This window comes from Cenococcum geophilum (assembly GCF_001692895.1).
Source record: "Cenococcum geophilum 1.58 unplaced genomic scaffold K441scaffold_3, whole genome shotgun sequence".
NCBI classification, from domain to species: domain Eukaryota; kingdom Fungi; phylum Ascomycota; class Dothideomycetes; order Gloniales; family Gloniaceae; genus Cenococcum; species Cenococcum geophilum.
Genome location: NW_027137561.1, coordinates 3,151,860 through 3,163,545, shown reverse-complemented (window position 1 = coordinate 3,163,545; position 11,686 = coordinate 3,151,860).

Sequence of the window (11,686 nt, the reverse complement as noted above, 5' to 3'; positions counted from 1 at the left end):
TAGCGGAAAGAAAACTCTAGAACCTCGTGTAACGAACTTTAGCAATTAAGTATATAATATAGTTCCAGACACTAGCAACGCGAGTAGAGTGAAATAATAGGGCGCTTATAGCATAGTATAAATAAGGACTTAAGGCTAAAGTCTAGGACGTGATTATTCTAATAAAAGATGCGGACACCCTAAAGGAACTAATAGATTAGGCGATTAAGATTAATAATTGGATCTACTAAAGGGAACAGACTAAGAAAGGTTAGGATAGAGTTCTATAGTTATATAAGGCGTAAAGTACGCAACAATAAAAGCTAAGTTAGAAACTATGGTATGGCGAAGAGCTAATAGACCTAAGTAGTACTAAAGAAGCCTATAAAAAATGGAGCAAACTATAGAAACCTAAAGGATAAGGATTAAGTAATTAAAGGTCTAAGGAGCAAAGGCTAAATTAGGGATCTTAATAGTAGAAGATATTTAGGCGGACTCTATAGCAAGAGAAATGGTTTAAAGAAGGAGCTTGCATAAATTGTGGAAAATAAGGTTATTATGTTAGAGACTGTAGAAGTAGGTAGAATTACTATATAGTAAAAGGTATGAGACTAGTAGACGATATATATATATAGAGGGACGATAATATACTACGAGGAACAAAAGAATATTTAATTAGAAGTTTTGCGTTTTATTATAACAACGCATACCAAATTTATAAGGACGCTAAGTATGGCGTAAGCTATTAGCTATAAAAGCCAGCACTTATAGGATATAGAGGAACTAATAAACCAGTTCACAGATCGGATATTAAGGACGATAAATTCGACCTAGGTAAAACATTCCGTGACGATAAGGCAATAAGGGCCGCTTACTAGGAGCGAGTAGACCTTAGAGATGTTATACTAAAAGTAGAGGATAATTCTACTATAGAATAAGGAACATTAGTAGGGATCGAAACCCCACTAGATACGATGTCTATCACTTCGCAAGACGCAAGAGAAGTAGGACAGCGAACTACTTCGGCACTTAATAAAGGCAAAAGGCCAAAGGCTTAAGATTCTTAGGACGAGATAAGAGACGACTAAGATTCTTAGGATAAGATGAGGTATACCTAAGGACCCACAACGGACGGAAACCGATGGAGTAGGGTAGTAGCTTAGTTCAGAAATATACGAATAAGCTTAGGATAAAGTTTCCCACAGACACAAGACTCTTAAGACGAGATGAGTGAGATTTAAGACTCTTAAGACGAGATAAGAATACTATGGACGCCTAGTTAGACTAAGGCGGGAGCTAAGCTTAAGTTAGAAGTAAGCTTAGAATTAAAGAATCTAAGGGGCTAAGACTTTGGAGTATAAATAAGGGCACCTATAGATAAGAGGCAAGGGGCTTCTTTATAGATTAGAGAATCTGCAATACAAACAGTAGTTAGACTAGGAGATAGATATATAAACCTAGAAGACTTACTAGGGGAATGCAGTGTTTAGCCTAAAGATTGAAAGTTCGATACCAGGATTAAGAAGTAAGATAACTTTAAGGATTAGAGCGTAAGGCGCAAACCAAAAAAAACTATAGAAGAGTTTAGGTAAAGAATTATTGTATAGTAAGAATAGAAACTAGATAAGAGATCTAGTATATTAGGACGTATAAAGGATAGAGCACTAGTATAAAGAATTATTAATAGGCCGAGAGCAGGCACACTAAGAGCTAAGTGGCTTACTAAACTGGAAAATAAAGAGGATTTAGGGATTCTAACTAGGTTCGAAGAACGACATATAAAGGGCTGTTACGATATAGTAATAAGAAGATACTTTCTTACGGATAGACCGTATACACTCTAGCAGTTATACTAAAAGTAGTATAGGCAAAGACATAATGATAAGTGGGAAGATTTCTATATATAGATAGATAAAAAAGTTATCTAGGACCACCCAATTATAGAGAAGGCCATAACGCATATTAAAGGAGCCTTAATTATAACGTTAAAGGATTTAGAGGAATGTTTAAAGGACTAAAGAAGCAAGAGACGCATCTTAGTACCTATAAATGAAGTTATAACGTTTAGATTAGTATAATAAAGGTTTAAACTTAGGGATAAAGATAAGCTAAGAGTTAACCTAAAGCACCTAGCATACTATACGTTATTATAGATTGCGTGCGTAGATGATATATGCGAAATGTATAAGAATCCAAAGGAAAAGAATCGGAAATACCCTATAAGGATATATTAGATAACGGACGAGTAATAGTATAAGAATGCTAAATATATATACGGATGGCATCCAGTAGAGGTTTAAAAGGAAGGAAGTTTAGTACTTTAACTAGGAAAATTCCTTATAGAAGAATGCTTAGACGGACGATAGTAGTGGAAATGCCTAGAAAATACGTGTCTATAGTATATTAAAGATAAAAAGCGAACTAGGCATTAGCTAAAGAGCGAGCTAAGTATACTAAGATTAAGTAGCTAATAGTTAGGAAAAGTAGAGGCCTATAAGACTAGAGGGAGCCAGTAGTAGAGCCTTAGACCCTTAAAGGAATTTAAGGACGACACCTAAATTTATAAATTAATTGGTAAGATTAGCAGTTCGAAGCGCTAATAGATAGTGGAGTAACGCGAAACCATATCTTACTAGCAGCAGTTAAGAGAATAGGACTACCTTATAGACAAAAGGAGTAATCTTACCTATTAGTTATAATTTTAGGGGATCCAATAACCTATAGAGAAGGGATTATTAATCTTAAAATAGGACCTATTTAGATAACTATTAAAGGAAGACCAATTAGGATGTCTTTTAATATCCTACTATTAGGACGGGATAAGGCAGTATTAGGTATGCCTTGGTTATAGGAATATAATTTAAGGATTAATTGGATTATAGGTTAGGTTAATATTAGAAATACTTAATGCCGCAAGATATAATAATAAGCTAAGTTAGTATAGTACTAAGTAGGAGCAACCTATAAAGAAATAGAAAAAGGACTAAGCTATATACTAAAGAGATACTATAAGTATGGTAAAAAACTATAGTTACTGGAAAGTGAAAAGCTATTAGAATATGCAGTATGGGACTATAAGATAGAATTAGAACCGGGAATAAGTCTAAGGTTCTTTCCAATCTATAAGCTTACTAAGGAAGAAGGTAAAGCGTTAAAAGAGTTTGTCTAAGAAAATCTACGAAAGGGATATATTAGGCTATCGCAATTATTAGCGGGTTATCTAGTACTATTCGTACTAAAGAAAAATGGTAAACTAAGGCTGTGTATCAACTATAGACAGTTAAACAGCATTACTAGGAAGGATAGGTATTTTTTACCCTTAATTAGCGAAATTTAAGATAGGATAGGTAATACGTAAATCTTTATAAAGATAGATCTAAGATGGGCGTACTATTAGATTAAGATTAAGGAAAGCGACGAATGGAAGGCAGCCTTTAGGTTAAAGAAAGGACTATATAAGCTATTAGTTATGCAATTTGGACTTATAAACGTACTAGCAATATTTTAGAAGCGTATTAACAATATATTAGGAAAACACTTGGATGAATTTATTATAGTATACCTTAATAATATTATTATCTACTTAATAACTAAGGAAGAACACGGAGAACACATTAAATAGGTCTTAAAGAGACTATAAGAAGAACAGATACTAGTAGTAATTAAGAAATGCGAGTTCTTTACCAGGAAGACTAATTTTGTTAGATTTATTATTAAACTAGGCCAACTTAGTATAGATCTAAAGAAGATTAAGGCTATAGTAAATTGGTAGGAACTAGAGAACGTTATATAGTTAAGATCGTTTCTAGGGTTTTGCAATTACTATAGAAGGTTTATAGCGCAGTGGTCAAAGGACATTAAGCTATTTACGCGGTTAATAAAGAAAGAAGAACTATGGACATAGGGAGAGGAGCAAAGAGAACTCTTTAAGAAAGTTAAAGAGTTGTTTACCTAGGAGCCAGTTCTTAAGATCTATTAACTAGGACTAGAAACGGTTATAAAGATAAATATATTAGACTATATACTAGGGGCGTGTTTTATATAAAGGTATTAAGATAGATAGCACCTAGTAGCATATTATAGTCGGAAGATAACACTACTAGAGTTAAACTATAACATTTATAACAAGGAGTTATTAGGTATAGTTATAGTATTAAAGAAATAGAGAGNNTTCTTATAAGGNATAGAGAAACTATTTNTNGTTAANANNGATTATAANAACCTAATAGGATTCCTAATAATAAAGGAACTTAACTAAAGACAGGTTAGATAGGCAGAGATGCTTATAGAATACCATTTTAAGATTTAGTATACCAAAGGTATAGATAATATAAGGGCAGATGCTCTAAGCCGTAAAGCTAAACTATAAAATAAGGAAAAACCATTAGGGGCTTTATTGCGAAGAGATATAGACGGATTAATTAGGTACAATTATCCAAAAATTATAGTAACTCGAGAAGACAATAAACTAGAGAAAATCTATAAGATACTAGAAAGCTTTTAGGTATAAAGAATTCTAGAAGCATAGCTAGAAGATCTATAGACGGATATATATAAAAATTAAGAAGCGAAGTATATTCTAAGAAGCATAGCAGAGTAGTTTATGGAAGACTTCCATAAGGAACTAACTTAAGGACATAATGGGGCTACGGGCTTAGTGTTAAGACTCTAAGAGGAATATATTATTAACGGAATCTAGAGAATAGCTAAAAAGGTTATTAAAAAATATCTAGATTGCTAAAGGAATAAATTAACAAGGTATAAGCTATATAGAGGGCTATAACCTATTAAAATACCAGAGAAACTATAGGAGGTTATATTATGGGACTTTATTATTAAGTTACTAAAATTAAAGGACCCTATTACCGGATAAGATTATAACGCGATTTTAGTAATAGTGGATAAGCTTACGAAGTGGGGATACTTTATAGCATATACAGAAGAAATCTTAGCGGAAGATATTGCTAGAATCTATATTAAAGAAGTGTTTGTAAGATATAGAGTATTAAGTAAAATTATATCGGATAGAGATCTAAGATTTGTAGTAGTATTTTAGGAAGTGTTCTTAGTAGAGTAAGGAGTTTAAGTAGTAACTTCTACTGTATATTATTTATAAACAGACGGTTAAATAGAAAGACTAAACTAGATACTAGAACAGTATCTAAGGCATTATATTAATTATGCATAAAACAATTGGGTATTACTATTACCAGTTATACAGTTTACGTATAATGCAACACCTTAAGAAGGAATAGGCATATTACTATTTAAGGTAAATTATGGATATAAGCTAAGAATATTATTATTACTATGGTAAGCGAAGAAAACAAGTAGTATAGCTAAAGAAAGAATGAAGGATTTAATAAATCTTTATATAGACCTTATAGAAACAGCTAAGGTAGTACAGTAGAGAATAAAAAGGTACTATAATGCTAAGAGATCTAAGGGACCAGATCTTAAGGAGGGAGATAAAGTATAGCTACTATATAAAAATTTTAAGAGTTAACAACCAAGTAAGAAATTGGACTATGTTAGACTAAGACCTTTTAAAATTACATAGAGGATTTTACTGGTCACGTTTAAGTTAAACCTACTAGCTAAAATGAAGATTTACCCTATATAGTATATCGCAATGCTAGAGCTAGTATATAGAAATATTAAGCTACTGGTCTATAAAGCAGATATATATAGAGGATAAGAAGAAGACAAATAGTAAGTTTTAAAGATCGTTAATTATAAGGACATCGACGATAAAATATAGTACGAGGTTAAGTAGATAGGCTATACTAAGACTACCTAGGAGCTACTAGAGAATTTAAAGAACGCTATAGGAAAGGTATAAGAGTATCGGAAGAGATTAGGTTAGGTAGTATTAATAAAAAAGAATCGCTAAAGAATAAGTTACCTAAGGGGGACCTAAGAAGAGCAGTTACCAAACTACTTAGATCTATTTCCTTCTCTATTGGAGGAGAATCTGTTCTTTTATTACCTAGTTCCTGTAGATCTTATTTTATAAGTTTCTACTTTTTAAAATAAACCTTTTTATAAACCTTCTTAAGACGAAGTAGATGAGTAGACGCCGCGATTTAAGTATTTAGGGCCTTCTGTTCCGCGTTATGGGAACGTTCTAACTTAGTAAGGGCTTGCAATAGTTTACTATCTAGCCGCGCAGTAGTAGATTAAATATAAAACCCTAAGATAAATCAGTTAAGGAACCAGATAACTATTAAGAGTAATAGGTTGCGTATATTTAGCATTAGAAGTAGAGCGAACGTTATAGAACGAATAAATATTTGCTTTAGTATACTCTAAGTAAGAGGACGGTTGTTATAAAGATGGGTTCGCCAATATAATATAAACTAACCCCTCTTTTGAATAACGAGAATATGGAGACGGTATAATCTCACTAAGAGATAATATTGCAGTAATAGTGCGGGCACGACGTTGGGCGTGTGAAGAAGAAATTGCTTTAGGTATAATAAGCAATAATATTAACCAAATTAATTAGACGGATATTATACCTCTAGTAAACGACTTAGAGATATTTTAAATCTTTAAAAATAAAGATAAAGAGAAGGGAGATGGTGTTATAGACGCTTTAAGTATAATGTTATAACTACTTGGAGAAGAGACGGAAGAAGCTAGTTAGTTAATTTAGGCACGGTCTAGGATAGAGCCGATAGAACTATGTAACGAGGAATGGTAGCCAAGGTTATATAATATGCTACATATTAAATAAGAGAAATAAGAGGAACTTACGTACCTTATATATAAGATGTATATTACGTATAAGAAGGATTTTATAGGAGTACGGTTATGTATTTAAGGACCCTTAGTTTCTACTTAGATAGTTTCTTCCTTGTAGTAATTCTTAGAATATAATTAGAGTTAATCTGTTGGGCAACCACTCCACTAGTTGTTATTACGTTGTTGACTTTTGTACTTGCATTTCCTACACACCTAGCCCAATAACGAGCCTATTATAGTTCTTGCTACAAGGTTCCGTTACAGTTTTCTCCCTATATATATATATAAGGAGTAGTCCGCGTAGGCCTAATAGGGATCTAAATTGGACGTTAAGTAATAAATAATATAATTAATTATTTTAAGGATATATACTATAAGGTCTTTAGTAAAAAGGTTAAATAGTTTAGGACGAAGTAGGGTCTAGTTTTAGTAAGAGCGCGCCTTTTCTAGTGCTAGCGCGTCTTATAAACGTTAGGTTAGAGTATTAGGCTTCTAACCTTAAACGCCTAGGCAGTATATAATTAAGAATTAAAAATAGAATAGATATTCTAACTAGCGGTCCTAGTAATGGCTTAGCTATTTTATAGTTGTAAAGTACTATAGATTCTTATAGTCGCTAAAGACCTTAATTAGAAATCCGGCGCCTTCTAGTTTAGGTTACTGTTATTTAAAATATCTAATAATAGCTAGTAACTCCTTATTATAGATCTTATAGTTATATTCGGCTAGGCTTAGTTATTTTAAGTAGTATATTATAGGATGCAATACTCTATCTTTATTATATTAAGATAGAATGCCTCTAGTAATATAGTTGGATAAGTTAGCTTCTATAATACTTATTTAGTTTAGGTTAGAGCTATAAGGGGTAAAACTAGGGCAGAGAAGTTATTAATAAACTATTAGTAGAAATCGGTAAATTCTATAAAGGCTCTTATATCCTTAACGTTCTTAGGTTCTTACTAGTTTATAATTACTTTAACTTTCTTTAAGTCTATTTATATACCGTTTATAGAAATAAGAAGCCTAAGGTATAAAACTTCTATTTTATAGAATTCGTATTTATTTATATATAATTATAAACTAGCTCCTTATAGGGCTTATAGGATAAGATTAACGTATTTCCGGTATTTAGTTAGGTTATTACTATATATTAGGATGTCGTTAATATAAGCAGTACAGAAGATATCTAGGTAAGGACGTAGGGTATTATTTATATAATATTAAAACGAGCTTAGAGCGTTTATAAGGTTAAAGGGTATTACTAAGCACTTAAATAATCTATATTGGGTACGAAATATAGTAAGCTATTTATCTCCTTTTATAATACGGAGCCGGTTAAATATAGAGATAATATTAAGCTTTATATAGAAGCGAGCCTTACTTAGTTAGTTTAGCGTCTCTTATATTAGCGGGATTAGATATTAGTTCTTAACGGTAACAGCGTTAAGAGCTTAGTAGTCTATATAAAAGTATAGTCTGCCGCTTAGTTTCTTAATAAAGATTACTAGTACGGCTATAAGTAAAGACCTTACTCTAATAAATCCTTTACTTAGGTTCTTGTCTAGGTACTTTTATAGCACTTAGAGTTTATTTTAGGACATTACGTATAGGGGTCTAAATCTAGGCTACTTCCCTTCTTTAAGTATAATCTTATAATCGTATAGTTAGTGTTTTAATAGCGTATCGGCTTCCTTCTATAAGAATGCCTCTAGGCGGTTACAGTACTCTACTAGTACCTTTATAGTAAGGTTAGTATACTTCTTTAGTGCTAAGGCCTTCTTAATATTAGCTATAGTAATAGCGAAGATTATATATTTAGGTTTTTTTTAGCAAGTTATACTAATAGAGTAGATCCAATTATGCGGATATTTAGGGTGCTAAGCTTGCTTAGATCGTCTATAGTTTCTTATTTAGGTTTAGGTTTAGTATTAGGTACGGAGTTAGTATTAAATTTAGGTTTAGGTTCTTTAAGTATTCTTTTTATTATAGGATACTAGTTCTTCTAGTAGTTTTATATACTAAGCTTAAGTCTCTACTTAGTTTGGGGCGGTGTAGTGCTTAGTAATAACTTATAGAATTTAGCGGAATTTTCGGATCCTTAGTAGATGTTAGTAGAATTCCTATACTAGTGGAATCTGGTAGATTTCTTAGGCGTAAAGTGGATATTAGTGGAAATATTAGGCTAGTAGATCTTAGTAGATTTCCTAGATTTTAGTTTAGGGTTAGAGCGGTATATTATAGAGTATTCTTACTTATAACACAGGGCAGTAAATAAAAGCTTAAGGTTATCCTAATTAATAGTTACCTTATATAGCTTTATCTAGGGTTATTTAAGAATTATTAGGTAACCTAGGGTAGTAATAAAAAGCTTAATTAGTTCTTTATAGTTTAGGTATTAAAGCCTTAGCTATACTATGTAGGTAATTTAGCTTAAGACTATGCGTTTACTATTAAATCTAAATATATTAATATGCTAGTTAAGGGGGATTAGGGTAAAACTATTATCTTACGCAAAGATCTTATTAATAAATTCTATACTACTAGCTCCTATATTAATTAGGACTCAAGTATTAGCCTATTAATTATTTTACTAAAGATAATAGTTAATAGTTATACTATAATCCTAAGAGTTAGAGTTTATAATATCTAAAGCATTTAATAAGATCCTAAGGCAGAGCTGTAGATTACCTAATAGATTAACTCTAATTATATTCTAAGATTTACTATAAAGAAGAGAACTATTTACGGTAGGGACTATGGTCTTTTAAGTATTTAATACTACGCCTAAAAAATATACTAAGTATATTAGTACGTTAGTATATTAGTACGTCGCGTTTCTATATTTTAAATCTATAATATAACTAGCCATATAACTCGGCTACCTTTTATTCTATAGCTTGATTAGTTCTAGCGCCTCCTATACTATCTTAACCAACCTATATATCTCTCTTCTTAGTAGTTCTACTACTGCCGATATAAGGTCCGTAATAGTTCCCCCCCCCTATAAGAGAATTAAGTTATAATCTTCTAATAGCTACTTGGCTATCTATAAAGATATAGACTAATTTCTCGTTTAGTCTTTATTACTCTAGGTATTTTGGGGCCCTATAGACTATATAAAGCTCTATATTTATAATTTCTATATAGGGTTTTAGATTTTAGATTATTGTATCTTTAATCCTATTTCTCTTTTCTATTTTATATATGGCTACTATATTTAATTTACTATCTTTAAAGCTATCTATATAGTGTATATCTACTAGGTCCTACTTTAGGGATTTTTATAGATTTTTTACTTGTCTTAGATATTTTTATATAGCTTTTTCCTTACTACCTCTAGAGATAGAAAAGGTAGCAGAAATAGGAGGAGACTACGGTTTTTACTAATTAAGAGAGATTCTCTCTATTTTCTACTTTTAAATTAGCTGCTAGACTCTAGAGGTTAGATATAGTAACTCTACTCTAGTTATAGGTAGTGTTTTATAAAGATAAGGTCTATTATATATCTTATATACCTTATATACCTTATATAGAAAGGAATTTCTTAGGAGTACAGTTATATATTTAAAGGAACTTAGTCCCTATAATAGATAATCTCTCTTTATAGTAAATCTTAGGATATAATTAAAGTTAATCTATTAGGCACTTGCTTTACTAGTTAGAGCTTATTATTTTATTTATCTATATACCTAGCCCATTAATAAGTACACTGTAGTACTCCTTTAAGGCTTTATTACATTTGTTAATATCTTCTATATAGACCTTCTTAATTACGTAGTTTTCTCTAAATTTTAGGATTTTTAATGCGTAGCTATTGCAAAGCTTTTAAATCTAATTCTAGGAGAAGGAATAGAAGCCTCAATTTCTATAGCTCGGATAGGAGATCCTCTAAACGCTCCTAAAACTAGTTTTAGGGTCTCATTTTGTAGAGATTGGTACCTAGATTAGCTCCCTAGACTCCTCCAAAGTATATAGCGAGGCGAGGCGCCGTTAAGACATAAACCTCGTCCCAAATCGCTTCTAGTTGTGCTAAAGGGTTTAGCAGATTAGCGTACCAAAGTTAGTAATAATCCGGGACGGAGCCTAATCGCAAGCTTGTTTGATTTTAAACCTGCACTCTATTAGCTGAACAAACTAGTCTTGCGGCGCTTGGCGACTTATTTGGCCGACTAGCGAGCAATATCTGGCATTCCACCATCGATTTTAAGCGCTAGAATACCAAAAATCGTTCTGCTAATTAGATAGCACAAACTCAACAAAATACCTAACTAGGAAACCGCTTAAAAATTAAACCCACTATCCTTTATGCAAGTACCTTAATCAGCTTCCACTAGATGCCATATCCTTCTTAAAGGTTTCTGTCGGGAATAAGGCAAGGGGTTATAACATGACGCCGCGGCACTAGCGTGGCGAGGAGCCTTAAGCTCCTCGCCCTCCCTCATTCTAATTATTAAGCTTTATTACCCAACATCACTATAACCTACTCGAGTAGTCGTTATTGGTAAGTCACCCTGTGTGACTAATACTGATCAGTGGTTGAATATATAGTTAACTATAGAGTAGCTAGGTTTTTGAACAGAAGAGATAGTCTTGTGTAGGGGTGCTATATGCGCTTATATGGAATGGATCCCAGTAATACCGTACTACCTTAGACTTGCGGAAAACTAGTAATAGAAGTGTTACTAAGTACTAGGAGATATTAAGTTGCGTCTATTACGTAGAACAACCGCGTTTACGAAGATTTGGTTAAGTACTTTAGGTTAGAAGTGTTACTGAACCTAAGGTCCCAAGTTAACGTCCAAAACGCGTTNAACAATATCTTAAATTGCCTACCTCTTAATAGNAAACCTANNAGATCCTATAAAACCGAAAATCCTACCTACCTTCGACGTACGATACCCCGTTAATTCTATACCTACTATAGCGTTAACCTACCTAAAGAAGTATAAGGAAGATATTA